The 13,812-nt window shown below is 46.3% G+C and overlaps 1 protein-coding gene across 2 annotated transcripts in view; it reads left to right on the top strand.

Moving 5' to 3' along the window:
* The window catches only part of CTBP2 (C-terminal binding protein 2), a 145,112-nt gene that overhangs the window by 6,372 nt on the left and 124,928 nt on the right, over positions 1 to 13,812 (top strand). The window lies entirely within an intron of this gene.

The raw sequence follows: 13,812 nt of genomic DNA, 5'->3' as shown, positions 1-13,812 counted from the left end.
TAAATAGACCCCTGAAGCACAGCGCGGAGGGGGAATGTGTGGATTAGAGACATAATATTTACAAGGAGCCAAGTCTTTAATGAGACCAGGAATAATGCAGATGGATTCTCTGTTGCTAAATATAACAGATATGGAATGGATGCTGCCTGTCATTTTTTCTAGCGACCCGTTCACTTTGGAAAAAGAGTACCTTCTGTGATGAGGAGGTTGGCACAGAATTGTAGAATACTCCAAAGCTAGCCTGGCTGTTGGTTGTTATTGTAGTAACTGTAATGTATGGCTCTGCAAGGTGTAGGTGATCCTGGCTGGGACTGTGTTCCCACCTTTGAGATGCCGGTGGGCTTTGGGAGGAGCAATGGGTGTGTGAGTTGTCTCTGTATGGTTGCAGGATCGGCCCCGAAGAAGACAGAAGGAGGAGATGGAAGTCCATTAGTTCCGGCGCAGCCGATGCGCTCACGGAGCCGATAACGTTGTTATTAGTGCAGAAAATAATACTGACAATTAATCAGAGGGCTGGCTCCTGCACAGACGGCGGGTGGCGTGCCGTGGGGTGCAATGAGCTCTGCAGGTCCTCAGCCTGCCTGTATGGATATTCCGGTTTAGGGCAAGCTGCCACGACACGGCCCCTGCCCTCTCGCTCAACAGTTCCCTTTTGGCCCCACTTGTGCCCACCGGTGTGAGCACGGGGGCAGCGCTGCCATCGAGGGGATCTCCTGGCTTTCCTGCATCTTTTCTGCATCCCAAGCATCTGTGCTTATGTCCGTGTATGTACCTGCCTAAGGCTTCCCAAGGCGTGAGGTCTCCGTGGCCGTCTTATTCCTCTACGGGTGATGCACTTGGAATTCTCTGGGTGTGAGAAGCTCATAGTTTATGTTCCAGATAAATTTTTTAATTAAAAATTGGCCTTCTGCAGGCCCCTTTTGAATAACTGCATCTTGGCTTTCCTCGTCAACTCTCCTCCTTGCTTTTATCAGCGTACCCCTTTGGTTTACGATGGTATGTGTGTGTGGGGCGAGTGGCCTTTATTTGTGTTAGCTGGAGAGAAAACCCTGTAAATTCCGCTTTAAAAATGTGCAAGGCCAAATACAAGAGATAATAATGGTACCTGTAGAGCTGTCAGAAAGTGTAGACTTTTTTATTATTTTTATGCTGAAAACCAGGTTCTGCATGAGGGGATGTTGGAAGAAATCAGCAATGTAAGCAAAGTAATTTGGCTAAATAGTAGATGTCACACTTAATCACAGTAAAGCTCAAGATTTTAGTTGGGGATGAAATTAAATTCAGTTCAATATATTGATAAAAATACCTTTTCATCAGCTTTCATGATCCCGCAGCACAAGCACAAGTAGGTTTTATATTTGCCGCTTGCCTGAACTGGTACCTCTTTCCATACAAAAGTGGTACGGTGCAACATTCGAGCCTAGGATTAGGGTATCCAGAAGTTTAGTACTGTAATACCTGTGGTAACTTCAGCTTTTGCCCTTTGCTAATAACAGCTGTGTTTCTCAGATGAAATGCCTTTTCTACCTATTCTCCGTTCCTAGAAGGAAACAGGATTTTTTTTTTATATGCTGCAGTATTACTCCTTGGTGAAGCACCAGGATGACTTATTTTTCCCATCTGCAGTGTTTGAAGAGCAGAAAGCTTATATCTGTATCTCTGCATCTGGGCAACAAAAGTTGTGAGTATTAGACAGAAGCAGCATAGACAGATTTGGGGAGACAAAGTGCAATTTTACTTTAGTCTAGCCAAAAGTTTGACATATTTCTTGAATTTGTGCTTTCTTGGAGGTTCCCCAACTTCACTAAATACAAGTTCCAGCTTTGCTTGGAGTACGAAATCTTACTCTTGTTTAGCCCCAGGCAGTGAAGTCATGGCCTGTGATTTTTGTTGTGGTTGTTTCTGAAAAAGATCTAGTTGAATGATGTATTGGAAGGAAGAATCTGGCCAAGTTGGTCTCTGCTTGCCTGCGCACCTTCAGCCGTCGCCCTCCCAGCCCGTGCTCCGGGCTGTTGCAGGTGCTGGGTGCTGAAATGGGGTGCACAGCTCTTATGGTACGGACAGTGTTGCACAGCTGAGTGCCCGAGAGGGGAACTGATAGCAGAGATCAGAAATCAGAGCTTGGGGAAGGAAGCAAAGGGATGCAGAAAGAAGCTGTGGCTGGCAGTGATGAGAACAAGAAACAGTTTCTGTAAAATGTTAGAAATAAAACTAGGTTACTAGGTGAAGTTAATAGGAAAGACAAAGTATCACACTTTTTTAGGGGGGGAAAAGCAATGATATGTTTAGACCCTGTTATGATTGTGGTAGAAGTGAATGTTAAACAGCAGCTGCTTTAGTCAGACTTTAGTACGTCAGTCCTGGTGTCTCTCACTGAAGAGGTTTACAGGAGTGAACTGAGCCAGTAATGCCTGTTTTTAACTGAGTCTTGAAATACTGGAGAATTCCCCGCAAATCGTAGCAGTGCTGATGTTCTATTAGTATAGAAAAGCTGTAGTCGGGCCAGGCTGAGTAAGACAGGCCCCTCAGCTTCACATGAGTCCTGGGCAAAGGATTCGAGGGGTAGGGGGCTGACTTAATGAAGGAGGGAAGGGTGGTGATGCGCTCAGTCTCCATCAGCACCAGTTTGGGGTCAGCACATACTGCAGAACTAACTTTTCTTTTTTCATTTAAAGAGCTTGTCAATGGGATTTGTTGAGCTAACGGGGGATTTTTATTTACTTAAAACTAAGCAAGAAATGCAGCTTGGTACAACACTGCTGTTTTGGCTGGGGATGTGCAGAAGAGTGACTGGCTGAGACCCAGCAGTGTCAGTTCTTAAAATACAGTTGTAAAATCAGAAATAATTTCCAAACATCTATTTCTAGCAGCCTCTCTTGAGCACTCGTTTTTGTCTGTAATGCTGCTTAACGTGTTCGTGAGCAACCCGTGATAAGGCAGAGAGTCACCGTTGCTAAAGCTTGAAATGTCACTACGATTGGGAGAGTGGTAAATAATGAAAAGGAGTGACCGCTGGTAGAAGCAATTTGTATTGCTTGGATACAAGCAGGTAATATTTCTCAGATGGCCAACTGTAAATTTCTCTATGTAAGGGGAAACAACGCAGGCCATACCTCCAGGACGCTGTCTGGAGAAATGATGTCGTTACAGAGGAGCAAGGAGTCATGAGTGAGTGCCGCTAATATGATATTGTGGCCAAAGGTCTTGTGTGCTCCTTGCCTGCGCTGGCAGGTGGCTGCCAGGCTGGAGGAGGGACAGGGCAGCCGCCGAGTCCTTGGTGCCTGTCAAGGAGCGTCTGCAGAGGGCTGCGGGAATGCCGGAGGAGTCGGGAAGGGATGTAGAGGAAAGGTCCAGGACCTCCATCTGCTGGAGTTATCTGGGAGAGTGTTGGAAAGCAGATTGATTAAGGCAATTAGCATTGTCGTGGGGAAAATAAATTGCATAATAAAGAGCTCTTGGGTCTAGCAGGCAGTGTTTTAACAAGACCTGATAGCTGGAAGATGAAGCCCCGGAAAGGCCGGAGTTGGGGTCCGCGGTTTCGGCACTGCTGGCAGTGGAAGAGGCTGCTGAAGGTGCTGGTGCTTTCTCCACCTTTGGAAGTGCCAAATTCAGGGATGTATGTTTGTTGGAATGAACGATGTTCAAGCAGAGCTTAATTTAGGTAAGTTAGTGTGCAGTGTGTTGGGCTGGAAAATCACAGTGGTCTCTTCTGGGCACAAAATCCATGAAAGCCCATCGTTTAAATGAGAACGTCCAGGTATTTGCAGATCCCAAGCACAGGCATTGCAGATTTTCTTTAAGAGGATGACTTGCAGAGAGGAGACTTGTATCTGAAGGTGGAGATTGCTGGATGTGACCCTTAGTGCTCAGGGAAGATCGCAGGTTCTTCATTTCCCACCATTTCCCTAAAAAATTCCTTGTGTCCATCACCGGAGTGAGTTACCTCCAGTGTCAACACCAGGTACTTAGCACTAAGTAAGAAGTTCGCAGGGACCATGTTAGCATGTGTTATGGCTAATGCCTGCGTCAGATGTAAATTAACTTAGGTGCAGGAAGGAAATGAGGAAGGATTACTCTTTTTTTTGATAGTCGTGTGCTTTATCTAATGGTGCAGAATTTATTCAAACTCCAAGTCAGCTCTTGGTTGCCCTGAGAAATAACTGCAGCCCTGGTGGGAAACTTCTGAGCAGAAGAACACGGACAGGAGTGCAAACTGATCAGAACAGATCAAACCCAGATTTAAAAATTAACTATATGTTGCTTGTGTCATGCTTGAAACAGAACCAATGCATTTGTGCGCAAATTGGTTTTTATTTTGAAATGAGAATGTACAGCTGGGTGTTTGCAGACTTCCTCTGCTTTTAGGTGAGTTTTCAGGTGGGTCTGTTGAGCTCATCCATCATTCATGGATGAGGTTTTTGGGATCACCGGGCCCCGGTCCGTGTTGTGCTTGAGTACGCAGAAGCTGTCATGGCAGGAGTGTTGTTTCAGATCCCCTCTGTGTGTGTATATACACATACATAGATTCATACCTGCTGGGTATAGAATGGCTTTTTAGGTCTAGAAGCCTACTTGCAAAGAGAACAGCGCATGAAAGCGGTAGGCAGCGCGTGGCCATGTCTAATGGTTTATTTGGCCACTCAAGGTCTGTGTGTGCTGGTTGACCTCAGGGAACAAAACTGGAGCAAAATGGGAATTTGTTAGCACAATTAAAAGCGGGACAGTGAGACAGGCTGACGTGGCAACACAGCTTGGGCTAATGCTGTGAATTAAGGATATTTAGATGTTTGGTTTTGTATGATTTAGCTTAAACAAACAAACATCGTATTAATCTCATTACTCGAGCAAATGAAATAAACCTTTAAGGCAGTTAAAACATGCCCATAGTAGTTAGCTGTCAGACCAGCGAGACCCTTTCCAGACCGCACGTCTGCTCCCGCGCGTAACGTTACTCGTGTGTAAATGCTCGCAGAACGGGGGCGTTACTCGGGGGCTGGGGTGGGGCTGGCGTGGTGGGATGTGGATTTAGCGGGAATTGTGGATGCAATGGGAATTGCATTAGCCTGGCTGGGGAGAGCCGGGGGCACAAAGGAGGAGAGTTTTTCTGCTGCTGAGTACCGGGCACCGCTCGCCGCGTTGGCACTAGGCATCCGTGTCTCTGCGTTGCTTCTTTATCCTTCCACTATAAAAGATGCGACTGCAAAGGTCCTTGTGGGCAATGTGACAAAACCCCCTAAAGTCATCATTAAAAGCGATGTATTCCTATGCACCATGTCCTTACATCGCTCTGGTAGTGTAATGGATGCGACAAACCTAAGCCTCGAGAGGTTGGTGATTTTTTTTAGTGTCCTGCACATGGCACTTTCTTCAGAGGAAAACATAAGAATTTTATTAACTTTGACATGTTAGGCTAGCCCAGGAATTTTCTGTTGTCTTTCAATTGCTTTGGTTAGGCGGAGAAACGACTGAATGACATGTCATGTTTATAAAATGAAGAGTACCTAGCTATTTTCATACAGATCTCTTAATAGAGATTAAACACAAAATAAAACAGAATGCATCAACAGTGATATTCCCATAAGCAATATCGTAACTTGTATGCACTGTAATTATATTTTGTACACTTGCCAATTAAGCAGTTACGCTTTAGAGAAAAATTACTTTCAAGAGATGGAAGAAAAGTATCGCAGTAAATCAAATAAAATATACATGTGTTATAGGGTTTTGTGTATGCAGCTGAAATTTTAAAATTTCCTGCTGTGTTTAGGTTGCAGTATGCATTAACGATGCTCTGTGTCCTGTAGCGCTTTTTTGGACTGGAAAATAGCAGATAGGGGAGAAAAATGTGTAAAAAAATATGTTGCTTCCCGGGATAGCCGTGTGCCACATGAAGCTGAGGTGCTCAGGCAGTCCTGCTCTCTGTCCGAGCTCCTGCCCCGTCACCCTGCCCTGCGCGATGCCCCGCGGTAAAAGGTGTGGGTAGCAGCCGGGCAGGCACCCCCAGGTCGGGGCCGTGTACCCCCAAAGCCCAGGGCGGCTGCCCCACAGCTCCCAGCCACTGCTGCAGCCCCTGCTGCCCTGGTATGTCTTGTTGTCCAGTTTGGCTGGTGTGTTAGAAAAGGGCGCCTGGAAACGTGAGCCGGGCTCAGGCTGGTTTTTGGCTGTTTTCAAACAGTTTTTCTTTTGCCGGTGTCAGGGCAGTCGTCTTTTCACCCCACACCCCCTGTGGCAGCCCACCTCCCGATGGCGTGGGACCACGCTGAACCTTATTTGTGATTAAAAACCTGCAAACTAACCCTCTCCCAGCAATTCATGACTTTCATTTCTTCACCTTCTTTGAGAGCGAGAGGACCCACAGCAGGGGGAGCATGAGTTGTCAGCATTTTGCTAACAAATTGATGTTTGCCTGTAATTTCAACGACCACTCTTTGGTATCTTGGATACCTTCAGCAGCTAGACCTGCTTCGAGGGTTTGTGCAGAGCTCTCACTGAAACGGTCATTTCCTTATCCCTGAGGGAAAGCAGCCTTACTGCCCTGGAGGTGTGGGTGGTGGGATAGGCGGCCCATACCTGACGTTGTGTCGGGTGAGTGATGCTGTGCTGCAAGCCAAGACCTGAGTACCTCAAATAACGTGCTTGGGAGCGTACCCAGAAACGCCAGGTTTCCAGCGCATGGCCAGGCTGGGCTTGCTGGGAATTACAGGGAACTTTGCAAAGTCATAAGGAAGTTACCAAAGTACTGTTATTTGCTGAACAGGCACGGTATCAGTTCAATCTCTGGTTAATTCTCTTTCCTAATGTAAACTCAGCGCAAGGTGAGTGTTAGGGAGTTTAAGTTGCTGATAGAAGTGATACAAGATCTTGTTATTATACTATGAGGTCTTTATTTGAGGATTTCAAAACATTTTGCAGAGCAGAGGTGGGTTGAATGAGCTGGCCAAGACCATGCTGTCTGTCCAGAACAGGGGGAGAGGAGCTCCGTGGCTCTGGCTCCCCATCAGCTGTGGGAGCCTCTGCTCATACAGGATCTTTTCTGGTTTGTTTTTTTCCAATAAATCACTAAATATATGGTTTTATCAGTAACACACAGCGCTACTTTAAAAATCCTTTTCTATCATGCAGAATTAGGCAGATCTCATTTTAAATGTGTCCAACTTATATCAAAGTAAAAAAATAGCCCTCAGAAAACTCCGGATAAGGTCTGCTGGGAGGAAGGCGCTGCAGGAGACTTTTCTAATGTTGTGGCTGGTGGCCTGGCGGCCGTCCCTGCCTCGCCGTGAGCTGAGGGACGCGTCTGGCGCCGGGACCTGGCTGCTGTGCCGGGCTTGCCTCCTGCCTCCCCACGCCAGCGCACGGCTGCAGCTTGCGTTGGGAAGCGGCGGTTCCTCAAGTCGTGGCACATATGATGTTGCATGGGGAAGAAACTTCTCAGCAGTTTAATGATCTGATGGTGGTTCTCACTGAATGATACATCAGCGTTTAAACCCTTTTATTTTAAGGGTTTAAGCAGCCCAGAGCGCAGTCTCCCATGATGTGCATCTTTCCTAGATTTTTTTTTTTTTTTAAAAAAAAAGCTTTCAGATAGTTGTGATGTCCTTTGGTGAACTCTCTAATATAAAAACAGTCCCGTAAGTCGGGTTAAGAAGGAATCCAAGCTAACCAGGTGTTTGCTTTTGAGGTGTGGCTGCATTTGTGAGGCACAGGGCTGCCAAGAGGCAGCGCCGCGGGAGGCGTGTGAGCCTGAGCTCCATTTGACACACAGGGCTTATGCACCTGCAGCCTTCAAAATAAAATGTTGGTCGTCTGAACTGCCAATGTTTTAAATGTTAATGTCTGAGTGTGCCTGGCATGGTTTATTGTTTCAGTGTTACAAATCTGCACGCTTTCAAAGACTTACAGAAGGTGTTTGCATGGAAAAGCTGGTGATGAGAGCTTAGTTTGAAGATGACAAAACAGAACAGTAAAATAAAATAAAAAAAACAACCTTAAAATAAGTGTGGTGTAGAATAGGGTCACCAGCTGCCCTCCGTCTCCATTTCCCTGGACCCTGACTGGCAGCATCACCTTCCTGTGTGGGATGTGCCAGCTTCTGCCCTCCCCAGCTGCGCTCTGGGGAGGATGAGGATGCTCTCGGGCTGATTACTGCTTGCCCACTGTGATTCCGTGCCTGGTCTCTGGTGCCGGCAGTGAGTCTCTTACCTTTTTGCTTCTGACACCGTCCCTTTGCTGTGCTGTGCAGTACTAAGTGCCGAATGCAAATTGATGGCTGCGGGGTTGGGTTTTTTCCCCTCAAGTCCTGTGCATTTGGTTCTTCAGGAGGCTGGCAGCCGTGGCAAGTTTATTTCTGTAGGTTTATTTTTAGCCTGATGCTTCTGGCCCTGCTGTTGACGCTGGCCGCCACTTTGCAATCCGGTGGTATGGAGCGATGTAACACGGCAAGTCCGTGTCTGTGTGTGGGTTCATTTCTCCGGGGCATTTACCTTGCTCGTCCCCGACGTGCCTGCATCGGTGGGTATGACCACCGAGCTCCGTCCTTGCGCGCAGCAAGCAGGCAGTGTTTGGAAGCAAAGAGGGCTGATTACAGGACACAAGCAGCAAATTTCAGAGAGGGTAAAATAAATGTTCGTCCCATATGTCCTGGGTGGGTGCATTTTGCGAAGCATTTCTTGACTTTGTCACAGCTTTCTTTACAGCTGCATTGCTTCCAGCATGTTTGGGGGAACTGCCCTGGTATTACAGTCATCTTGTTTTGAGATCATGCACTTCATCGCCTTGAAAACCGTATCATGAATCCCACTAATATTAAGTGAGTCTAAATTGGATTTGGCATTGGTTTTTTTTTTCCCACCAACCACTACCGTGCCTCTGCTCAAGATGCAGGACGTTGGTCGAGTTGAAGAGTTTCCTTGTCATACCTTGGGTTTATCAATGCCTCATAACCTTTCCTCCTCTCCCTCCCGTCGGCTCAAGCCTCTCTGCTAATTTTAATTTGAGAGGAAAAAAGCCGAGGTATGCTCTGAGTATAAGGAGATTATTATCACAATGGAATAATTACATTTTGGTACTTGATTTGATTTGTTAGCTGGAAGATTAGTCTGAAAGCAGAGAAGAAAATGAATGCACTGTTGACTGCAGGAAGTTATTTATGAGTTTTTACTTATGTTTAAAGGAATTCCCCCTGTGACTTAAGTAGCAGTGCGATTTATGGCCTTTCACATTGGATAGCTGAATAAATAAATAGAATAAAGACAGGAAGAATAAAAAGAAATGGTACCAGGTTTTGTGGGTGTAAAGTTTCTGTTGTGGAATGCAGGAAACGATGGCTTTCAAAAACCCAACCAGACGGATCAACAAAAATAATGCATGCGTTGCATTGGAAAAAGAACATGATCCCAGGGTGTTTTGCGTTAATTATGTTATGGCAGGAGAAATGCTTACGTCCTCACACGCTCTGTATGGCGTTTGTGTTATGTTTCTATAATTTTTCCGTACGTATCTTCATGTAACGTTCCTTCCATGGCTGCTTCTCCTATTCTTGCTTCCACAAATCAAGCAAACAGCATGATCCAGGACAGAGAAATGGTGTCTCTGCTGGACATCTAACAATGGGAGCTGCTGGCGCTATTTAGCGTGGTGGCAGGGTGGCAGATGGAGACGGAGGCAGGTCTGCTGGGCACGAGCTGGGAAACCAGAAGTGAAGGGCCTGCTTGGAGGTGAGGGCATCTTTGGACAGGACTGACTCCTGTGGAAGGGACTTTGTAGCCGTCATTGGAAAGCTCGCGTGTGGAAACTTAACTGAGAAGCCAATCTGCTGCTGTCGTAGAGGACATGAGGTTGGTATGGCCCTTCTGCGGGCTGGCCTCCTGAGATGTATCTGTCTGCCTGGGTTGCTCACGCAACAGAGCGGAGTCGCTAAATACCTGCCTTCCAGAAGCAGCCTCTTAGCACCAGGCACGCGTTTATCACTTGACTGTTAAATCTTGTCACTCCATACTCGGCATTTCCACGTCGTGTCCTGGGTCAGCAGGATGCAGTAAAGTGGAAATAAAGGCAAACCTCCTGCTCTGGCTCTGGAAGACGTCAGTGATGAGTGCGCCGATTCTGTCAGAGGAAATCAGGGTTGCTCCCGCGCCTCGGAGCGGCAGCGGGGGCCAGGCTCTGCTCTCTGCTGCGCTGCTGTAGTGATGCTGATTTACACCAGCTGGTGAGGTGTTCCAAAATTGTATTTCAGAATAGCTCGGACATGGATCAGACTCTGTGCTTTTGGGAGGCCTGTCGGGCCGATTTCCTACCTTTTCCAGGTGTCCTGATGTTGGCAGTGGCTGGGGAAAAAAAAAGCCAGCCAGAAAGCAGCCCACTGACATCTCCCAAGGCTTCATTTCATGAGTATAACCTTCAGGGTTTGAAGGTATTCTCCTCAGGGGAGAGGCCCGCTTGCAAACACTGCATATAAAGTGTTCGGTGCTTGGTTCCTTCACTCTTTCTTTGGAAAGACAGAAAAGGAAAGGAGTCCTGTCTGAAGTCCAGATCACTCATTTCTATGGACCAAACCTGTGGACTGACTGAAGTTGATTTAAACATTAAGAAAGCTTAAGTCTTGTGCTCCCTGGTGCTGCAGGCAGAAGGGATTGGTGGGAGTGGACTCCGCAAATCAGAGGGGTGGAAACAGTCAAAGCTGAGATGGTCCCATTTACATCTCACGTGTTGGGTTGCTCCTGCATTTGTGTGCTGCTGTGTATAAAAGCAACTGGGTAAGCAGAGAAGCAGAGGCAAAAGGCAGGTTCCTTGCTGTCCCCTCACTGCAAAAGAGTCTTGATCAAGGAGCACTTCCCAGGTGCAAGGAATGTGAATAACAATGTCCCTGCTAGCCAAAAGATTCACTGTCTTTGTGGGAGCTGGAAAAATGATTTGGACCTTGGGACAGAGTAGAGAAGACTCTGTCCTGTCAGGTGCTGAGCGCCCTCACTTTGGAAGGTGTTGCTTGCCATGTCTTTAAAGAGGCTGAATGAAGACATGAGCTTTCACGTGCGGTGTTGAGTTTATCTGGGTGCAAGCGGTGTGGTGGATGTCTGGCAGGCCCTCCTCCAGTGGCCCAGCTGTCGTGAGTCGTGCAGGAGATGTAATTTGGGGGAGCCATAGGAGGAGCTCGGAGGGGTGGAACAGTGACTTACTTTGTGTACTTGAGAAACCCATCAAAAGCGATGTGCTGTACTACAGCTGTATTACATGTTCACTGGTTTTACATAAATGACACTCATGACACTGATCATCAGTGTTGTATCAGCAGAAGGTATTGGTAGATCCATAAAATGTAGAGTGACAGTTCATGGAGGGATTATGTATTGATATTTATGCTTCTAAAGCGGGTAACTTTGGGAACCACCAGAAATCTTGGACGCTCTTTGCAATGGGTGGTGGAGGGAAGGGTCAGAGATGGGGGCAGTCACTTGGTTGTCCCTCACCAGCTGAACCCACTGGCTTGTGTTTTCCATGGTGGATGGGCACGTTTATGATCACCTGGGGAGAGTGTTGCTTGTCACGGGCAAGCGGTTGGGTGGGTTGTTGTTGGGGTTGGGTGCGGAAACCCAGTGCAAAGTTCCTCTGTCCTTAACTATGTTCATTTATGGGGCGATGATCAATGTCATGCATGAATCCACCAAGAAAATGCTGATTGTGGTCTTGGCTATTTTCAGGCAAGCTTGCTCTGGATGCCTTCTGCGGTATGATCAGCAGAGAGTGCTGCCAGCGGGCTGCATTGTGTCCCTGTTGCCTGGCGCTGACATGCTTTCTGCAGTACTAGAGAGTCCCTTTAGTAATCTTCTGATTTTTAAATACTGCGTGTAAGCTTTAAGTAAGCCAGAGTCGGTGGTGATCATGATTTATGTTACAATGGCCGTGCTGTAATTTGCTGTGTTATGCACCAGAAAGTTGAGAGCATTAGGATAAAGTCTTTCAATAATGCTCAACAAATTCTCATCATCAAGGAGTAACTGTTGTATACGTTGTGCTGAGTAATTATAGAGTACAAGGAAGATTTGATATAGGAATTGTAGCTTAATCTCCTGCACTTCATTACATTTACCCTGTGGTGGTAGTGAGAAATGGGAGGTGTATTTTATTTTCCAATTTGAGTATGCTTGCTCAGGATGGCCTTACTCTTAATGTTGCTTCACGGGGGGAGAATTTACAGTGGGGTTTTCCATTAATGCTAATGAGAGTTATGCCCATGCACTTCACTGGCCTGGTGACAGAGGAGGAGAAGTAATAATCAAATTCTTTGTCTTCTGAAAAAAATGAAAATTACCCTAAAATGTCCAGTATGTCGGTGGGAAGTAACTGAGAATGGGAACTGCTGTAGTTTCTGCACTTGACCATTCACTGGTAGCTGAGAGGGTTTTCCTCTGTCCCTCTTCTCTGTTCCTTAAAAGAAAAGGGAAAGGAAAAAAGAAATCCAGAAATGCATTCTGACTGGTGGGAATAATGAATAATCTACGGATAGGTTCTGTGATTATAAAACAAAACATAGAGGTTGCTAACGTAAAGTTGTCTGAAATGAGTTGCAGTAGGTTTTCTTTATGCTTATGATTAATACATTCTTCTGTTTAAAGCCATTAGGTATAGTGCTGCACTTGATTTAAAGTAAGTGCAGTTAATATTTTTGGTTATAAATTTCAACCTGCTGGTAAGAAATCATCAAAAAGTACAATTCTTCATGTAAAGCAACCGCAAATCCATGTTAGTCCCCGTACAAAACAAGAGGCAGGTTCTCCTGCAGCTGGGTGTTGCTGGTTGGGAAGGGCTGGTTGTGTGTTGGGGAATTACAGCAAGCACAGCGTTAATAGGAGCTGTTGTGACACATCTTTCGTAGGGGAGTCTATCGAAAGGGAGTGAGGAAAGGGCTATACTTAATCAGTATAAATGTCAGTAGCATATTTTAATAAATTCTTGATTTTGCTTGGACTGTTTGCAATTGCATATTTAAAAGGAATCTGCCATCCCCTTTCGAAGGTATGTGACATTTAAAAGATCTGTAAAGAAGATTGGTTTGACAGCTTCAAATTACATTTGAAAGAGTTTTTTCCTTTCAAAACAGAAAATGAATACTTCCTATTCTAAATGTCACTGCAAAGACATAAACATGTTTAATCAAATTATATATTTAATTTATGTAAAATGTAATTTTTTATTCATGCAAGAGACTCACTTGTTACATTTTTACCGTCTCCAAAGCATTGCAAAGTTGGTGAACTGCTGAATCTCTTGAATAAATCACTGCTCAACAACATTTTCTTCCAAAATAGCTGTCGGCTTATTGTTGGATCTCCCCACTTCCAGGTATTTGTGTTTCGCCTCTGGCTGCCGTGCTGCTGTCATTAGCAGAGCCAAGGAGCTGGCCAGGTTTTGCCGGGGAGGAGAGTGCAGCTCCCGCGGAGGAGCTGGGGTGGTTGGGGTGGTGGTGGAGGATCTCTGGGGGTCCCCTGGGCTTGTGGAGCCGCAGCCGTGCACCAAGCTGGTCACTGGTCCTCTGCAGCATCATAGAGAGCAAGGGCTGTTGACCACAGCTTGTATCTTCTTGCACGGCCATTTTGTGGTGGACCAAAGCCACCGTGATGAAGCTGCTGGGCCAAAACCGTGAAACCTCTCCTAGGAGAGAGGAAAAGCTGTTGGATTTGGTGCTCTGGACTCCAGCTTTCGTGGCATGTGCATCAAGGGCAGATGTCTGAATCAGCCCAGCAGGTCCCCAGAAGATAAGGAGCTTTGGCTGCTGGCAGGGCTGTTGGCCTTTCTGTGCTGCCGTGCATGAGCTCGCTG

Source organism: Phalacrocorax carbo, chromosome 12 (assembly GCF_963921805.1).
Source record: "Phalacrocorax carbo chromosome 12, bPhaCar2.1, whole genome shotgun sequence".
NCBI classification, from domain to species: domain Eukaryota; kingdom Metazoa; phylum Chordata; class Aves; order Suliformes; family Phalacrocoracidae; genus Phalacrocorax; species Phalacrocorax carbo.
Note: the sequence above shows the minus strand (reverse complement) of the source record. Positions and strands in the feature narration are given on the sequence as shown.